Below are 20,869 nucleotides of genomic sequence, written 5' to 3' on the forward strand. Positions count from 1 at the left end.
ATTAATACATAATCACATATTTTATTATATATTATGATACTTAAAGGCTCAATTTAAACCTAAAGCACATTTTAAATTTTATATATATTTGTTATAAACAAACGTGTAGGATTTTGATAAGCATTTTATAAGTAATATAAATTTAAGTAAAAATATCCCAGATCCATTCAAATAATAAATTTTATTGTTTCTTTTATACATTTGATTAATATAAGATATATGTACACATTTAAAACCAAACACAGAAGGAAGAGGGAAAAGGTAGAAAAAGGCAGTTAAAAAAAACAAGACACGGGCCTCAGACCAGATATAGGTTTATTCAAAGATTGTAGCAAGGCAATAGCAATCGCATGTGCCACTGTGAACTCTCACCTTGGCCCAAACACTTATTACCTTGTACTCAAAGAAGACAATTGCAGGGTTTCTCAACATAGCCGTTTTAAAGGCTGAGGAAGCACAGAAGTAGGAAACCTATGCTTATTCAACTAAATGAAGAGGGGCAAAATACAAATTACTTTAAAAATGAACAGAACTAGGTGTGCTAATGCACACCTGGAATCCTAGCATTCTGAAGGCTGAGGCAGGAGAATCATATGCTCGAGGCCAGCCAGCACCAAACAGTCAAGAAAACAAAAACAAGAACAGTTTCCACTTACAGAACCATATGGTACTTTAGATACTACATAAACTAAATGATTTTAAGAGTTAATACTCAACAACTTTTCTAACATGCTAGTGAAATACTGTTGCAAGGACTCATTACAGATTAATAAGGTTGTGGCAGAACTTAGAATACAAAGACAATTAACAGTAAAGAGCCATGTAAAGGGGGAAGATCATAGCAACCATTAACACCACAATACTGATTCCATAACCAAATGAAGAAGGTATTTCCACAGATGAAACAAGAGGTTAACTTAGCCAGACTGTAATGTCTCAAATCTCGAACTGCCCGCACTCTATGCCTTCTATTTTTATCATGAATTTACAAACCTTTCCACTTAAAATTCTAATGCAATTTTTTTATTAAATAAAATAATGTAGAGAGGTTGGGGATTTAGCTCAGTAGTAGAGCGCTTGCCTAGCAAGCACAAGGCCCTGGGTTCGGTCCCCAGCTCCGAAAAAAGGAAAAAAATAAAATAAAATAATGTAGGAACAATGGAGAAGCAACCTGGGAAGGTAAAGTGGAAAGAGAAAAATGGAGACTGTGCACAAAGCTCATACCATGACAAAGAAATAAAAATCTCCTTCAATCTCACCTTTTGTCCAGCTCTAGAGCAGAAATCTACAATAATCCTGAAATATCCTGATATACTAATATAACGAGGAAACTACCAAAGACTACTAAGGATTATGCCAGGAAGAGTCAAGAACCAACTTTATAATATTATAGAATCTTCCTAACGTCAAAACATTAGCTTCAGAATGTTTCTATCCATTAGTACCTAGGTACACACATTTACATAACCTTCCGAAGCTAGCAGGAAACCAAAATATATCAAAGGCTGTTTTTAGAAGCCAGAAACAGTCCAATAATTAAGAGAGTGACCTGCTCTTCAAGAACTGGAGTTTGGTTACAAGAAGCAAATGGCTTGTAACTTCAGCTCCAAAGGCTCTGACACCCTTTTCTGGTTTCCATGGATATATACATGTACAATGCATACACTAAAGGCATTAGGCATTTTTTTAAAAAAAAAAATAAAGCTATGTTTAAAAAGATAAAAAAAAAAAAAAGTTGAGTGTGGATCATACCCATAATCCCGGCATTCAGAAGACAAAAGCAGGAGGATAAAACTGTGAGCTTAAAAGCTAGACTGGGCTAGTTCCAGGCCGGACCTAAAAAGAAAAGGAACTAAGAAGACGCTCAGCAAGTAATATGCTTACTTACAAGCGCAAGGACCCAAGTTTCAGAACCCATATTTAAAACAAAACAAAACGAACTGGGTGTTGTATGCTTAGAAGGCAGAGAAGATCCTATCTCAAAACCAACAATAAGAAGTATCCTCACGGGGTTGGGGATTTAGCTCAGTGGTAGAGCGCTTGCCTAGGAAGCGCAAGGCCCTAGGTTCGGTCCCCAGCTCCGAAAAAAAGAACAAAAAAAAAAAAAAAAGAAGTATCCTCACATCGATGGAAACCTAACTAAGGCAGTATGAAGAAGTTCATGACACCTTAAGTAGTATGTCTATCAAGTTTTTATAGCAAAAATAAGTAAATGTAGGTGGGCAGCAAAGGAATGACACCTGAAACTAGTCTATGGTTTGCGCACGCTCCAGAGCATGCACACGCACCTTCAGTACAAAAACTGAGTGTTCATTCTGTTCTTTCTACATCAACTATGTACTTGAGTAACCAAATTAAAAATGAGGGGAAATAAAATATTAGGAGAAAATAAAATGTTGGTGTTGAAACATCACTATTTTACTGTCCCCAATGATTTAATGAATTAAAGATTCACGTCATCAAAACACAATGTTGTGAATGAACATATACCCTCTGATGTTTGCCAAAGGGAATGAGCCTGAATTTATAACACCTCTGGACCCAGTTGCCAATGTGCAAGAAGTAAGGATTTCAAAATTGCTTTTAGCCGAAGACAATATTAAATAAACTGCTCTCAATCTTAGAGAAACTTCTTTTTGCAGTGACCAGCAGTAATGCAGACTAAGTGACTTAAGTGCTCAGCCCTAAAATGAGAAATCTATATTAACCCTGAAGTGGAAACTTCTGGTTTCTTTTGAAAAGTCAGTTATGTCGAATCATGTTTTGTTGCGACATACAGGTGAAAGAATGTTTTCCTGAAGTAGACACAGGTGAAAGGATATATTGCTATGGCAAATGCATGAAAGGATGTTCAGAATATAAATAGGATCCCATAGGCAGTAGGAGCTTGAGCATTGGTTTGCTTTGCTCCACCATACATTATAGCATTGCTGAACTCCACTTGTGGTGACACCACAAAGAGAAGCTCTCCAAAGAACTTCTCAGGAGGTTCCTGTGGTGTTTTTGCTTTGTCGAGCTCTGTGCTTTCTTCTGGATTGAACTGCCCTTGCTGGTTCATATATGGTGACTGTCAAGTGGACTGGACTGTAGTTGCTGATTTGTATTTGGTGTTTGCTACCAGACTGAACTGCTGGTATCCTACAACAAAGAATGGACTTGTTCCCAAAGAAATATTTCTAAACAGGTCCATTTTCCCTGTATCACAGTAACTTTTTTCTTCCACTACCTCTGGTGGGTGGTGGGCTAGAGAGGTTGAACTCTTATTAATAACAGTAGGTTGAGAAAAACTTTTGCCTACATAACTCTACCTGCAAGGCTCATGAAATATTTAGGAAAAAGAGGCAGAAAGAACATTAAGCCAGAGGACAGGGAGGAATGCCATAAAATGTCTTCTGGATATGGCATGACCACTGCTCTCATAAACTCACAATATCTATGATTACCTGTCTGTATAGGATCAAGCTAATCAAAACTCTAGCATGGATAGGGAAAGGACACCCCCAAGGCCTGCTGGTAGTCGATGGCTAATGGAGGGAAGAGTCATTTTTCTTTGGGAAAAGTGGACATGGTAAGTTACATATGCTCCACAGTATACACGTAAGAATAATAATCACTCTTTTTAGAGTGGAAACATGAATCTGGGACAGGAACTGGAGTGGTTAATGACCAAAATGCACTGTATACACATGTAAAATTCTCAAAGAATGTATTTACTTTAGCTGAAGGTGATAGTAAATAAGATTAAAGAATGTTTCACTCTCTGAGAAATCAGTCTAGAAACAGTAATAGATAAAATTCTGCACTAACTACAATTATATGATAGCACCACTATCACCTGGAAACCCACAAATGCAAAATTCATTCCCCCTCAAATTATGGAATCAAAACTGGGAGATATAGCAATCTGTTTTAATAAACCTAGGTGATCTGATGTTTCCTAAAGTTTCAGAGCCACTGTTTATGATTCATGCATTAACTCAGTTCAACTTATTCAAAATCCTGTGTGATAGATAATAGGTAACAATCACTATTTTATAAAGGAACAACTTCACTATAGCATAAAGAGATTAATTTGTACAAGATGATACAGCAGGTAAAAAACCAATCAGGACTTGAACTGAGGGAATACTCTATCATTGTACAGACGTCTTTCCACCAGTAAGAACTCAATTCCCAGAATGCCATAGCAGAGAAAGGAGAGCTTCCAGCAGTGGAATGTACCTGTAGTTTCAGCTACTCAAAGGCAAAACAAGATAATCACCTGTGCACAAACATACAAAACCAGCTTGAGGTGAGGGAAAGGGAAGTATACAAAAAAAAAACACTAGCAAAGACTAGTATATGCCTCAATAAAAAATAGAAAGGCAAATATAAGTAAATTTAGCATATTACAACTATAAAAACTATCTCTAAAAACTGTTCCAAAAAGTAAACACCTACCAAATACAATATATCTAATTATAAGGACTTAAAACCTGAGTTGTGCTAAAGGTGATTCATAGTAGTCCATCTGCACTTAGCAACCTTTTAATTTTTTTAACTATTTATTTTATTTGCATGAGTATTTGACTTCATGCCTGTGTTATATGCACTGTGTATGTGACTGCTACACTAAGAGGTCAGAAGAATATATTAGATCCCCTGGAGCTACAATTTCATATGATTATATGCTGTCATGTGGGTGCTGGAAACCGAACCTGTGTCTTCTGAAAAATCAACAAGTACTCTTAACTGATAAGCTATCTCTGTAGGCCCTAAATCTTTCTAATTGTAAATCATGAAAAATAAAATTAAGTCCTTCCTCTACTTCTTTCTTTTAGCTCCTTTTATTTACCACTATTTTTAAGATTTTTACTTATTAATTCCATGTAGTATGAGTACACACACTGTAGCTGTCTTCAGACACACCAGAAGAGGACATCAGATCCCATTACAGATGGTTGTGAGCCACCATATAATTGCTGAGAATTGAACTCAGGATCTCTGGAAGAACAGTTAGTGCTCTTAGCCACTGAGCCATCTCTCCAGTCCTCTTTACCACGATTAAAAAGGTAAAACTGTTTTCTTTCAATGTTTAAGATTATATGAACAAAGTCTCTAAAGTGGAATCAGATCTACAACTTGCATTTATAGTACTTCATAAAAGCAAAACAAATTCCAACATTCTGTAAAATCACTTTCCATGTGTCACCATTATGATTTTTAAAGGACAACTGTTTAAGTACCTTTTAAGAAACTCAAAGTTGAAAACTATTAGGTTAACACCTCAAACTTGTTTTATTCAGAGCACCACTCCTTGATTAGAAGCATTTCTATAACCAGAAAACCAAGATGGTCAGCAAGTACATCAAGTTTTACCAACTCAACCTCTATGACACATCAACTAAGAAGCTTCCAGAGAACCTGAAGAGCTGAATTATCCCTGACATTAACATATATAAATATTTGGTAACCAGTCATTGAAGAAAAGGGTCAAAAATACAAGAAAAATTTAAGAGCATAAGCACTTGTGAACTGACTGTGCGATCATTGCAAAGCAGTCTAACATGGTCACAACTATACAACAGACTTAAAAATTTAATCTTATGAGAGGCAATGTGGAATGTGAAGGGCAAATATTTTCAAAGCAACCGAGTTTGGCATTTCAATGATACTTTGAACTGGTGGTTAAAAACACACAACAAAAGGAGAATTAAAAAGCCAACACTGTTTCCATTGTGAACTTCCAGTGTTAAGAAAGGGGTGATTCAAATATTGGAATGTCTACTGTGCACAATTCTGTACCAGTCATCCCAGTTTCATAAAATAGAGTTTGAGTCTAAGTAGTTTTGTTTAAACTACAGAAACTTAAGTGTTAATATTTAATCCCTATATCTAACATGCTCAAGTTTTTTGTTGTTGAAAGCATGAAATTGCTGGAATCCCCCCCCCAAAATCCTTTAATACTTAATCAATTTTCAAATAAGGACTTGTTCCTCCAATAATGAATGCAGGGCTGAAAACATCTGACCTACCAGTGATTCATAATCATATTTATGTAAATAATTCAAAATTTTTTATTCATGTCTTTTCCACTTTCTGTTCCCTTAATTTACAGTTCTTACTATTTTAAAGATAGGCACAAAAACCCTTACTCTGTCCGTATTTGTATATGAGTTAAAGGCTGGCTGGAGGCTATACATTCAACTCTCATTTTCTGGTTTTAACCATAGTACAAACCCAGAATGGCTAACACTGCACAAGCAAAATAATTCATCAACGGTTCTTAATAACTACGGTCTGAATCACAGAATCTAGGATAACAGCATTAAAAACAACCAACTACCTAAGAATATTACAAATCCACATGAAACAAAAACTTTTTTATTCCAAATGTCTATATTTCATATAGAAAACATTAAACAGAACCAGGACATGGAATTAAAATCAAATATCAAATCAGTCTGCCACAGAAAAAGGGACCTATGACTAGTCATTTTAGTATACTGACTATGCCAGCAGCATCAACTCCAACTAGAACCATAGAGATTACTACCACTATTGTTTCATTATAATAGGTTATCTAGGGTCTTTAACAAAGAATGGGTTAGACATCTCTATAGACTAATTTTCAAATGTGAGAAAATGCGGAAAGAATTTAACAAATAAATTGGACAAAAAAGAGAAATATAACCTGAAGATTAAAACAGATTAAAAGTCTACATAAACTATTTCATAAATGGACTTTTCTCTGAATCAAACTACAAATAAAGTATCAGGGAAATTTAAAAACAAGCCGATTTTCTACTTTTAAAATTTCAATCTTAACTGAAAATGATTTTTGGGTTATACTGTCAAGAACTTTCAGCTATCTATACAATATTTGTATAGATAAAACTAACATGTCAAGAGAGGTTTATTTCAAAATATTTCTATGGGAAGGAGGATGCCATAGGATGAACTAGAAAAGCTGAAGTACGGGGCTTGGGGGGTTGGATAACATACTACTGAGTTTGGTATATTTCAAATGTTGTGGCTTAATCTAAAAATGTACTAACAGTATGCATTTAAACAATTCCCTTAAATTTACTAATGAGCTCCATCCACTAAAATATTTTAAAAAGAAAATAATACTAAACCTGACCCATATAATGGAATCAAATTAGCACAAGCAAAAAAATGGAAATTCCAGCTCCATCTTCATTCCGAGATGTAAAATACAAATACCAACCACAAAGATCTAAAATAAACCAACACTAACCTAAAATCACAGCCAATCATAGTCATCCTGGTGGGAAATCCCAACACTGCTCCAACAGCTTCCTGAAACTTCCTGACCAAATTCTGGTCTCCTGTTTTTGTTCCTCTGAAGCACTAATAAAGACACTCAGGTCAGGCTACTGGAGGACCTACAAAATAAAAAAAAATTGGGGGAAAGAAGTATATTATTTATTAGAATTGGGTAGTTAACCATTATATCAATAGACACACTCAGTTATTTTTGAAGCAATAGCCCTTAAATGCCAACTTACATTTTTAGAAGCTGCTTTGAGCAGTAACTTAAGAACTCCAAAAAAGAAATGTAGAGTGTTTCTAATGACACTTAAACAATACCCCTAAAAACTGTTTTCAACTCAAACAAAATAATAGGTTTAACAAACTGACACTAAGGAAAACACATTTTTGTGGGGAAAAAAAGCTGTACACATTAAAATTATTTTTCACCTTCATAAGTGCTTTTTGGCCATACTGGGAGACAAACGATAAACATCCTGGAAATTCAGGTTGAACTTTGTCACTGAATCTTAGACAAAGTTTTTATTTGGTACTGCCACTCCTTCCTCTCTTCTCAGATCTACCTAGAATAAATTAAACCTTTTAGGTCATGCCTTGATCATCATTCCCAGACTTAGTATAATGCTGAAGGATAAGAGTTAATTAGTGATTATTGCTTAACCCATTGTAAAAGGAATCAAGAATCTCAAAGCAAAAAACAAAAACAAAAACAAAAAAAAACAAAAAAAAAACAAAAACAAAAACAAAAACAAAAAAACCAAACACAAAACAAAACAAACAAAAAAAAAAACTAAAGAATCTCAAAAGCAAAGTGTCCTGTCTTTCAATTTAAAGAGTAAATTCATTTTCCTACAGCACTTCCAACTCAAACCCTGAAACTCAAAACTGAAATTGACATATAGATAATTACCAGATGCTACCCACTAAAATTTGAATAATAGCATACTTCTTACAACTATATTTGTACTCTAACCCCATCACCCTAGGAAAAGAACCACTCTAGTACTGAATAGAAATATTAACAGTAAGGAAAACTACTTCCAAATCAAATGTTAGAAAATATAAAATGGCAAAAGCACTACAGGAGGTAGTTATCTAAGAGCCAGCTGTGGTTGCCTTTGAGGGAGAAATGCTGGTATTTAGTTAGTAGATCAACCTTCCTAAGGTCTTGCACATAGGTATTATCCTTTTTAAACAAAAAGATTGCCAAATATGCCCCCATACTGACTCGAGGTATCTTAGACAAAGTTTAAGTTTGTCTAAAAATGATAATAGGTAAAAAGAAAGAAATATAAACACTTAAAACCTAAGTTTAACACTGCAAAAAAATTCATGACTTTTTTGAGGTGAAGGACAAAACAGACTGTCTTTGAAGGAGTGGCAAAAATGAGTAGGCAAGGGATGAGGCACTCCCTTCCAAAAGGTAGAACACCTGGGTGTGGTTCATGACAGAAACATAGCTGGTGGTCATTCCAAGAGAATGATTTTGCACTCAAAAGTCTTATACTAATAGAAGCCTCAAATAGTGAGAACATAGTCAAATATGAGCCAATGATCATACAAAGTGGTTTATGAGGAAAAAAATTCAAAGTAGACAGGAGTGGATAGGTATTATTCCTAAGCATATAAAAATTTACAGCTGAATAACAATTTTTAAAAAACCTTACCAGGCTGTAAAGGTAGAATGTGACACAAAACATCTACTAATATATTCTCATGTAAAAAAAAAAAAAAGGCACCCAAACTTCCTATGAGGCAGGCAGTTTACAAATTTTCTGAATCTTGAAGCAACCCTTTAAGGTAAGCATTACTATCCTCATTATATAAACAAACAGAATCTGAAAAGTAATTTGCCCAATGTCATGAGTTCAATGTGAACTGGAAGTAAACACTATTTTCTACACCAGGCTGCTTCCCATGAATTGGGAATGTTGGCATTTCCTCAATCTATGCAACACTGGTGCTAAATAAAAGAAGTAATTCAAATCATGTTATCTACAAACGGAAACACATGATATGGAATTAATTGTCTATAATAGAAGTGATTTGAGGAGAAAGGAAGTTAAGTAAATTTAAAAGAAGCGTGACTATTTAAGGGGCAAAACACGTAGAGAAAGGAAAATGTACTGGGGGTCCACAGTGCTAGAGGATTCAGCTCCTGGGGGTGGGAGGAAGAGCAGTTAAGAGAGAAGTATAAGGATTAAGAAGTGAGAAGCACTTAAATGGTGGTTAGCAGTAACAAAACAATAAAATGATATATGCAGACCAACAGACTACAGAAATATAGGCGGGAAAGGGGGCGGGTCCCAGAGTTTGTAGCGTGGAAGGGGTTGGAAAAACAGAAAGTTTCATCTAGTGGGGGCACGAAGGAGACCCCTAAGACTGCAATTATGCGACCACTGACCCGTTTATTGTTCTGCCCAAGAATGGTCTCAAAGCATTCAAAGTTGAAGAAATCAGTACGCTGTCCCCGCGTCAGGGATCAACAAGCAAGAGGACCTAGGAAAATGGAAGGTTACTAAGGCTCCATCCACAAAGATGGAGTAAATGCAGGGGTCAAGATAAGCTCTTTTAACAACTGCGCCAAAAGCACCATGGAAGGAGATGGGACAGGGTAGATGATTCAGGCTATGCTCTAAATTAGGGCTAGAGAGGAGGAGTGATAGGAATTTTTTTTTTAACTTCTCCCCTTAGTAATGCATCCCGATATCCACGTAGCTGAGAGATTTGACAGGGAGATAGAGTTTGGGAAAGGGAAGGTACTCTAATGACTCTACAGATTGACCTCTCAAACCTTAGCTCAAAAACTGCGGGAGCTGGGGAAGCAGAGCCCACCTCGGATCAAGAAAAACTAGGGGTTTCATATGGGTCCTTGCAAGGGCTGAGAAGCAAGCGCGCAAAGATTGAGACCAGTCTTTGGTGCGTCCCCCTCTCCCACCTTTCAATCTAATCCCCAGCCCACTGCCCAATAACTATCGACTCCCTCCCGCACTTCCCAACCCGCCCACTGCGACGACGAAAACGGAGGCGTAGAGCGATTGGTGGGGCAAAGGCAGGCCCACACGCGGCTGAGGCCAGGGAAATGGTGTCGCTTTAACCGGTAAGAAACAGGATGGTCTTCATCTCAGGAAGGATTTACCGGCACCACGACGTTTCGCCATTCGTCATCTCCTTAACGTCTGGTACCTAAGAAGCGTCACAAACGCGGAGAGCTAACCCCTTGGTACCATGTACTAGCAAGACAGGCATCAGCCTCCGCCGCCATCTTAACAGGCGGACCGACCCTAGTCACTGCCCCCCCACCCCCAAGGTATCTCCGCCACCGCCGGCGAATCCCACGAGGACGTAACCCTGCTCCCGCGAGAACTCACCGGCTAAGAACGGCAGCACCAGAAAACGCTGCTCGCGCCTCCGCAGCTCCTGCACTCAGTAGCCAACCTCTGCCGCCTTCGCGTGATCCCAGGAGAACCTCCACCAGACCAGGAAAAATTGAGCCCAGCCCGTCCCAGACCTCTCCTTCCACCAAAGCCGAAATCGCTACAGCTCAGCTCTCACCCCACGCGAAGCGAAAAGCAAATGACGCACAACCTCACGGAGCACTACGGGGCGGAGCCAGTATGCCGCCGCCGGCTCCCGCATGCGCTGTTGGAACTATCGCGATATTACGTTCAACCTCGGCGAGACCTTCGTAATTCACTGCAGGATACCGCCCGCGCCTCGCCTTTAGGAAACATGAGATCTCGCGAGACCAGGTGCACGCTCCTAAAAAGGAGAAAGGCGGAGCTTCGTGAAAATGACTGGGAGTTTTTCGGGGAAAGGGAGGAAGCTCTCGTCCTTTAGGGATCTCGCTTACCACGAGGTTTCCGACCCACTGCGGAGCTTGCTACCAAACCTCGCGATGACACAGCTCAGCGCCAAATCTCGGCCATGTCTTGAAAACTACCTCCGCCCCCGATTTAGGTGTCTGGAGCCTGCCTAGTGCTTGAGGAAAATTTAAAAAGTCAACCTGTTTATTCTCACGCTTCCAGCAGAGCTGTACCAATTAGCCAAACTCCATTCTGAAAGCGAAAAAATGGGTTCCCATTGTTACCTTCCTCGAAGAATAACGTGCTATTCTTAACTAACACATAAAAGATGTTCAATATCCCAATAAACACACAAATGCAAATGAAAACAATGACACAACAGATTTTTTGCTCAAAACATGGGGGAAAATTTAAAGACCTCTAATACCCATACTTCTTCCTTCGCCGCACTGCAGGCTAACCTGAATCCATCTTCTCATTAAAAGCTCATATCATTAGTTCTGCCTCCAAAGTCACCAGTTTTAACTATCTTTACGTTATCATAACCAAAAAGACTCAATAAAGGGGTTTTCTCCAAACAAAGGCGTCTGCCCTCAAAAGCAAATTCAAGCTTGGGGTGGGGAGAAAGGTGCTTTTAGATTTTAATATGGCAGTTTTTGCATGTCTAACCAACAATGTTTCTCCAATAAATCTTGGGATCGAATCTGGCCCGTTTGTGGGCTTTTCCATTCTAATGCATTGTTCTGTCTATTCTAATTTAAACATGCTTCCTTCAGAGTACAGTTTAATAGTAAAAGTGCCCCCATCTTTAAAAAATTTTCTCGCTTATTCCTAGCCATCCCCCCATCATAAACTTTAGAATCGTCAAGTTCCAAAAACTTAGTACATTTATTGGAATTGCATCAATTGCACGAGTCAATATAGAAAAAATGAATATCATTACAAAATTGAGCCTTCCTATTCAGAAGCATGAAATTCCTTCTCCATTTATGCAAACGTTCTTCCATTGTATTCCTGAAAGTTTTATAGTTTGCTTCCAGATTATTTTTATTTTTCTTGGGATTTAAAGTGGGGCTCTTTAAATTTTCAAAATTTTCATTGCTTATATACAAGACTGTTCATATTTGACTATTCACTTTTGTAATTAGAAAATGAAAATATGCTCAAATATAGTAATAAGCAAAATGCAAAATGAAAAGCAACGACATGTGATTTTTTACTCATAAACCGAAAAGATATGAAGATTAGTAATAATTCATGTTGGCATAGCTTTAAAAAAGGAAATATCGTACTACATTGAGAGTGTAAATTATTATGGCCTTTGGGGAAGGGAATTTAGATACATCTATCAAAATTTGAAATGCATACACTTTTTGATTCAGCAATTACTTCTCGAAGAATTTCTCCTACAGGAATAGCTTCGTACATGTGCACCAAACATACACAAGTCCATTCATTACTGCCTTACTTGCAATAGCCCTCTCCCCCCCCCCAAAAAAGCTAGTGTACAACAATCAGGAAACCGTTAAATAAACTGTAATCCAAGCATACAATGCAGCGATATAAAATAGGACGAATTTGAATTCCGTGATATATAAAATAAAGTTTTAAAAAATAATGCAATGAAATGAAATGAATGTGTGTCCAGCAGCACCATACATAAAAAGAACGAACACACACACACACACACACACACACACACACACACACACACACACACACATAAAGGGATTACATGCACGCGCACGCGCGAGCCTAGTAGTGACCATGAAGCTTGCCTGTTCGCCCCTCACCTTCTTTTTCCTCTTGAGACCGCCTTCCTCCAACCCTTAAGAGAAAAACTGAAGGCTGGGCCTTTACTCCCTCTCTAGGGCCACTTGGCCAGGGCTACTGCCGGTACCTCGCATCCCCACTGTTGGCCGCTCTCTTGCGCGTTGTTCGCTGCTTCCCAGCTGTCTTGCTGTCCCCAAAGATGCAGCTAGCCCTCTGCTGGAGGCCGCTGAGGACTGGGGGAGGGGAGAGGAGGAGGTTCGAGGAAGGTTGCTGCTGCCAGGCCCCTTCAGCAGCCTTTCCCAAAGGCCCTCTGAAGCCGCTACCTCCTAGCTTCAGAGCCAGATCCCATGGGAACTGCCCCCTACCTCGAGGAGTCTAAGACAGCCCGTCCCCCAGGTCCGGGAAGGGGGGAGGGGGGTACTATGCTCACCTCAGCCGCAGTGGCTCTGAGAGGTCTGCAACGGTGTGTAGGGTCCGAGGCCAGTAGCAATCTTGTCCCCCCCCCCAACCCCCTCCCTCGCCCTCGGCTTAAAACGCCCCCCCACCGCAGCTCAGCGCAGACTGGATTTAAGGCTCCTCCTTCCACGCGATTAGCCCCGCCTCTTTCCCTTGAGAGGGCGCTCCAGCTCCCTTGGTGGTGTATTCTACTCACCTATGGGAGACCTAGCTGGAGCTACTCATGGCCCAGTAAAGGCCACAATAGAGGATAGTAGGATCACTAAGGAACTGCAATTTGATTCCTCTACAACGAAAATCCCTGAAGGGATAAAGCTTGATATGCATTTTAAAAATTAAGGAATGGGGAGTATAAAAGGGCAAGATGGGGCACATTGTGGAAGGCCAGAAAAAAAGATGAGAACCACAGTGCAATCTACAAAGGAGCATAACATTTCTCCTTTGTATTAGGTGAGGTGGTACTGTAATTGGAGGACTCTGTAAACTGTAGATGATCAACATTGGTAAATGTATAGAAATAAAAATGTCCTGGTGGGAGATGGCCCTATTAACTGCTATTCGCTTGGGATATAGAATGAAATTGGAGAGTAAAGGATGGGGGTGGGGGCATTGATTTGCAACTCTGAAGGCTTCAATAAGGTTTGAATTTTAATAAATGAATTAATTTGATTTTTAAAACAAAAATGAAAAGGCATTAGTGAAAGAACACTTGTGACATTAATTCCAATATTACTGAATGGTGGTTCAAACCCTGAGTTGGGAATCTGATTGATGGAACCACTCCCTCCTTCCATGTGTAGTTTTCTGTACAACCTAAGAAAATGCACAGAGGACCCTTTGAGGTGGTCTCAGTGTATATTCTTAACAAAGATGTATTTAGTGAATGAGTGTTACTCCATTGTAAGGCTAATTATTTAACTAATAGCCTATGTTTAAGTCTTATTTATTATTTTTAAAAACAGACTTGGCTTCTATCATAGCGGACATTGGAAAGGAGCAGCCATGATTCTGTGCTATCCATTCATCACCTTGCCTTCAAAAAGGGCTACAAGATAATCAAGACAAGCATATCGACTTTGAGCGATAAGTGATCAGACAGCTGTGTATCTTTGCCCGATAAAATAGCACACAGTGGACTTACTTGAGGTCTCCAAGGACAAAGAGGCCATAAATTCACCAAGAAAAGCTTGTGGACACACATCTATGCCAAAAGATGCTGATTAAAATCTTTTTTGTGTTGAGGAAAGCCACTATCAAAGACTGACCCCCCACATCCCTTTTGCATATAAAAAATACTTACAGAAAAGAAAAAAAAGTCAGAACTATTGGTAGGAACTTCAATATAACTAAATTTATTTCTAAGACATTTCCAATGGTGATGTTTGTAGAAAGGGAGTAGCTAGGATCAGAAGATTACTCTTTCCCCAAACAGAAAAGCTCTCTAGAAAAGTTTCAACAGGCAGTCTCATCTGAAATGTATAAAAATTCCAGTTATTTAGAATACTTCTATGCTGTCACCCCATCCATTTAATAAACCCTTTCATTGTAGGTTCTGATCTCTTACAGCATCTGTTCTAATTCTAATAACCCATAGTGTCTACTCTTAGTTGTAACACCTACATTTCTACTATTAATTTCTTAACCCTGCACCTCTCATTCTAAAATCCCATATAACCCACAGCCTTAGTTTACATTTAGGTCTGTAGCAGTTGCTAGTTCTTTTGCTAATGTCATTCCTCCAATATTAATTTCAACCAATACCATCCCCCTGCATATGTTTTGTTTCTTCTTATTGTACAAAAATGTTAACAAAATATATGAAAGCATAGAGAAAAACATTAATAATTTGACTCATACCACCCAGAGATGACAATTATTGTTTTATATGTTATGCTTGCTTAACATTTGTCTACATATTACATGTAATATACATAGTTATAATGAAAATAACAGTAAATTATTAATGACTTAGTGAATGTCATAGTATTGAATACTTGCCTATAAGATTTCTAGGTTTTTTTCACCTTCCACAGAAGTGTATTTATTTATTTACAGGACCCAGGAAAGGATAATCCATATAGGAAAAAAGGAAATTCCAAAATCCTCCATCAGTATCTGAAAAGTGGTCTAAGGTCTTTTATTTCCAACTGCAGACACTTTCAGATCTAAAGGATGAATCTCCCTAAGTCTTGCAACTTCTGAGTTCTTGGCTAGCTTCTGATTTCTCAGTAGACCCCTGTCACCCTGAGTCAGCTCCTTGTCTTATAGAATTTCATAACTGGCAAGAACTTCCTTAAGGGAAAGGACACATAGATGGACTGAGAAGAGGAGAACTTGTTCCATTTGCACCCTGAAATCTTCTCATCGGGTACCACAATATCAAGGGAGTCATAAATCTTGTAATAAATGCAATCATTGGTGGTGCAGAACTTTGCGTTTCCAAGCCTGATAGATATTTGCCTGAAGGTCTTGAGCCATCCACTCCTATCTCTTCTATCAGATAGGACTTCAGTTTATCACCCTATATTATCTGGTAGCCTTTGCAGTAAAAGTAATACTTGTCATTGTTTATCACTGGCACACCTCCATGAGGAATGGCATACTGATCCACTGGATCTCATCAAACAGCTTGCTTGTAACTTCTTTGCTGAAGATACTCTCTAGGTAGAGGAGTAGGTTGGTATACCACTTGATTCAGTGTAACCCTCCCTTTACTTCTGGAAACCGTCATTGGTAAGACAAGAGAGCATGTCCAGCATCCTAGTACTCTGAGTGTATTTCACTATGAGAAACAAACAAACAAACAAACAAAAACCAACCCCATATTATACAGCATAGCCTCCTGTATGTGGACACCAAAAGCCTATGAATGAGTAACATATAAGTGATGTATAGCGAGGTCACATTGTAGGATGTCATACAGGTGAGAGCTGGTATAGGACAGAACGAGGCCTGCCATTGGATGAGAAGGAAGGATGGGCGGGAGAAAAGTTTGAGGAATGAGGAGGAGACTGGAATGGAAAGGAGGAAGAGATATGAGGAGACTGTGAGAGTAGCCATGGAAAGAACATGGAGGCTGACATTAAGATTCCATGCTGTACCTTCATAGGTTGTTATGAATGTTCTTAAGGGATGGATGTGTACAGGGCTTTGTATGTTTAGGTGGGCAATTATATCTTATCAATTGGGTCAGATTATTGTGTTGTGTGTTCTTTCTTGTGGTGAATTAAAGTTTAAGAGTATGTGGCGGCTGGGACACTGGGCCACCACGGAGTTGGGATGTGTTTCTGCCAAGAGATCTAGCAGATGTCTTGGGGCACAGCAGTGCCGGACCTAGCTGGGTAAAAGACAGCCCCTAAATTAATTTTACAACAACATCACATACGTGCCTTTTGTGGACTGTGATAAAACAAGGATAGCTTGCTGTGTTCTTTCCACCTTTTTTTTTTTTTGAAAGAAAGGAGATTTTATTAAAAAGAAAAACAACAAAAGGGAGATGGGGCCAGAGCACAGGTTAGTCCATCTAGAGCACAGGTTAGTCCATCTGGGCCTTCAGTGTCCTGGTGATGATCTTGTCTTTTTCAATGATGTGGACAATGACGCCCATACCGGACATGGCATCCCGGTCCACAGCATTCAGCATGGCCTGAGAAATGGTTTCAAACAGGTGTTCTGGATCCATGTTGGGCTCCCAGAGAGACTCGAACATCCCTTACATTTGTTCAGAGCAGGTGCCACTGACTACAAAGTCATCGGTCACCATGGAACAGCCAATGAGGTCCAGAGAGCAAATGAGGGGCTTAAAGGTCTTCGGGTCCAAGCCAGCAATGACAGGTTCTGTGTAGTAGGGACCAAACTGTTTCTCATACAAGAGGTTGGCCACCATGCTCAAGAGGGTGTAAGGCTTGATCTGCCATCCTTCCTTCAGCTCGTACAGGTTCAGTCGGAACTTGAGACGCTGGACAACTGCCTACCGTACCACCTTTTAATCTCAGAGTTTATTGATAAGGAAGATGTCTGTTTCTCAGGCACAAAGATTCCTGGTCCAGATGCTAAATGGGTACTTCCTGAGCTCATCTATGAATAGACTAAAGTTAAGAGCAGCAAATAGGTGACTGAGAAAAATCCAGATACAGATATTGTCCGTTCCTACCTTTTTCTCCCAGAGAATTCCCTTCTTTTTCAAGATTCTTGTGTCTCTTAATCTTTTTCACCATCAAATCCATCCAGGTCAGCTCATGGTGGTTAGAGAAATGCTTGACCATTTGATTGTTGGAGATCCAGTGGACAGTTTGACACTGAACAATTTGTTTTTGCTTGCTTTGCTCACACATTCAATAAAAGTTCAAAAAGTTCCCATCCTTGGGGGAGGGTTGTTTTGTCTTTGTTGTTGTTTCTGTCATTATTGTTTAGACCTTAAAGTTATTGATCAGTAATAATGATGTTCCAATATCAGTTACCCATTTTCCTCTTTCTGCCATGGTCCATTGGTCCTCTAGGGGGACCAGAATCTAAGTTCCTCTCAATATTCACTTATTCTAGCCTCTGGGTCCCACTTGATGTCAGATTGCTACACTACCACTTCATCTTGTGAGCTCACAAAAGCAGAAGATTGAATTGGAGGCCCTGCTCCCACCACATCACTACGTCTGTCGTAAGACCCCATAGTGGCCTAACCTCAGGAGCGCAACCCACAGAGCACAGATTGACAAAGTGACTGACCGCTGCAATAGCATGAGGGTACAAGGTTTTTAATCCATGTAAGTGGGGTTGCGCATCCATGCAGGGAGAGGCAACCCGGAACCCAAAGAGCACACAACTTTTATTCGTTACAGAGGGCAGACTTCAGCAACAGAGTTAGCTGGCCTATTCTCATTGGTGGTACACAGGACAAAGATCTGGTCAGGTATTGGCTGGCCTGCTCAAGGGGCTATTTTTGGCTCAGTTGGTCACTTTCCTCATCCAGCCCTATACCTGGCCTTGGAGAATCACTGGGAAAGGGCTAAGTTGGCATGTCCCTTACAGGGGGTTTAACTGGGTGGTTGGGCAGGGTCAGGATGGCATCTTGCGGTTGTTCTCAGAATTTACCACAGGGAAGAGTAGGGGGTCTTTACGAGAACAGTCGTTATTGTTTTGTCTTAATTAGCTTAGTCAGAATCTTGATCACCAAAACTTTATCATATCACTGGGCATCCTGATGTCAGATGTATCTCTCAGAAAGGTCACAAGTTTGTCATAGGCATCCTGACCACCAGATGCATTTCTCAAAACCTTGTTTTTACAGCTTTGTTTTCCACATCTATGAAACTTTATTGCTTCACTTCACTGCTTGAATAGTGGAGGGAGGACCCTGCTAGCTATTTCAGTAGACCAGCCCACTCTCCTATCTCTAACATTGTTATGACAATGTGAAGGACTTCTTCATGCATTGTGTATTTCACCTAGCTTCCGCCTCCCCTTGTATTTTAAATTTTCTCTCCTAAATACATGTAAATTAATGATTATGAAACATTCTCTGCAGAAGTCACGGTTAATCTTGATTGTCAACTTGATTGGATTCAGAAACATACATCTAGAAAATTAGTAAAATATACTTCTGTGAGAATTTGTGAGCCTGTTTCTAGAGAGGAATAACTAGAAGAGACTAAGGGGGAGGGAGAGGAAAGGGTGAAAAAGGGATGGACTGGAAGGAGGAAGAGAGAGAAATAGATTGCTCTAGGGTGCTTTTTAAATTCTCCATCAGTGTGTCAAACCTATAGAATGATATAGCCCAGTTTCAGGACAGGTCTTTCCCCCTAGGTTAATACTTCCTGGAAATCCCCTCACAGACACCACAAGAAGTGTACTTTATTAATGTCCCAGACACTTCTCAGACTGATCAAGTTAAAAATCAAAAGTAACTATCACAAGCCCAGCTCTGTTCCATGTGAAACCCAAACACATCTCTTTAAATGACAAGTTCTACCCCTGAACCCCTACCAAGGAATATGTTCACTTTATAATGAAATGCAGCCCTCAAACCATGTACACAGAGCAATAAAAATGAACTCAATGGGTTATATCTATATATTTGTGCATATACATACATATACACACAGCACCTCTAGCAGTAGAAATTGGAGAAAGAGGAAGTTATTAGTTTGGGGAGGGGACAGAAAGGATTTGGATAGAGGTGACATAGGAGGTTCTATGGGGACAAAAGGGAAGGGAGAAAGTGATGTAATTATATTTTAATTAAAATGCACTAAAGAAAATAATATTTTTCTTTTCTTTTTTTTCGGAACTGGGGACCAAACCCAGGGCCTTGCGCTCGCTAGGCAAGCGCTCTACCGCTGAGCTAAATCCCCAACCCCTAAAGAAAATAATATTAATGGTCTCATCTCCCCAGTCAAAAGATGAAGGTTAGCTGAAATAAAGTAGGAAACAAAATCCATCTTCCTATTGTCTACAAGAAACCCAGCTTAGCTGTAAAGATAACCACCACCTTCTAGTGAAAGAATTGAAGAAATACACTCCAATCAAATGGAACCAGGAAACAAGCAGGGATTCCTATCCTTATATCTGGCAAAACAGACTTCATACTAAAACAAGTCAAAAGAGATTGCTTTTTAAAAGGACACCGCATTTTAATCCAGGAAATAATTCCCCAAGAACACATTATCGTTCTAAACAAACATGCATCGCACCAAGCTTTGGTATATCCACTTCCATAAAAAGTATATTATTAGACTTTTTTAAAACCAGAAAATAAAGAATGTAGAAATAAACCTAGTCAAGGAGATGAAGTTAGGCACATCCAGTCAATTGGCTCCAGTGTCTCTATGGCCTGTGGCAATGGCTCCATGTTTTAACCTTAATTCACCGAAAAAGAAACATCGCAGTTCAGTATGGTTTCATAGAAAAGTACTTACTTTTCCTCTATAAATGTACCTCACTAAAATGTGTTAGGATTGCCTAACTTATTTGGTATTGCAGCATCAAAAGTAGTTTTATTCTCATTCTTTTCTATTCATTGAGGAAAATTAGCCTAGCAGTGGTGGCACTCGCCTTTAATCCCAGCACTCTGTGGGAAGAGACAGGCAGATCTCTGAGTTTAAGGCCAGCCTGGTCTGGTCTACCACCCAGGACTACACAGAGAAACCCTATTTCGAAAAACCAAAAGAAAAAAAACAAAACAAAAACAAAACAGGATTTCATCTCAATAAATTAGTTTCATAGGCTATGCGTACTTTATGACCTGTTTGGAAACACTGCGCTAAGGATTAAGACATAATGATCTCTAATTCCAGAAGTATTTCAAGAAGGCATCAGTAGTAGCCTTGTGTGGGGTGTTGTAGAGACCCAACCCAGGACAATGCTTCCACAATCCTATTTTTTCCTTCATCAGCCTTCCTGACCTCAGAACTCTGTCATCTAAATCAGTTGCTTTAGCAATGGGAAGGCCAGAGGCCTATTGGGTTATACAAGGAAGTCTGAGTTGTCCAAGCAACACATTTGGCTGCAATTAATTCCTGTAGTCACCTGCTTCAGCCTAGTTGATCTTGTTGCAATTTGCACTG

The 20,869-nt window shown here is 39.2% G+C and overlaps 1 protein-coding gene and 1 pseudogene across 1 annotated transcript in view; both read right to left on the bottom strand.

Annotated features, from left to right (window-relative positions):
- Positions 1–13,134, bottom strand: part of Huwe1 (HECT, UBA and WWE domain containing E3 ubiquitin protein ligase 1) — a 128,440-nt gene extending 115,306 nt beyond the window's left edge. The window contains 4 exon segments of the mRNA XM_032889688.1: positions 7,241–7,388; positions 10,647–11,037; positions 11,129–11,256; positions 12,982–13,134. The gene's annotated coding sequence lies outside the window, so the exon portion shown is untranslated.
- Positions 13,135–16,805: 3,671 nt separating this feature from the next.
- LOC116888992 lies at positions 16,806–17,976 on the bottom strand (annotated as a pseudogene).
- Between the last annotated feature and the right edge of the window lie 2,893 nt (positions 17,977–20,869).

This window comes from Rattus rattus, chromosome X (genome assembly GCF_011064425.1).
Source record: "Rattus rattus isolate New Zealand chromosome X, Rrattus_CSIRO_v1, whole genome shotgun sequence".
NCBI lineage: Eukaryota > Metazoa > Chordata > Mammalia > Rodentia > Muridae > Rattus > Rattus rattus.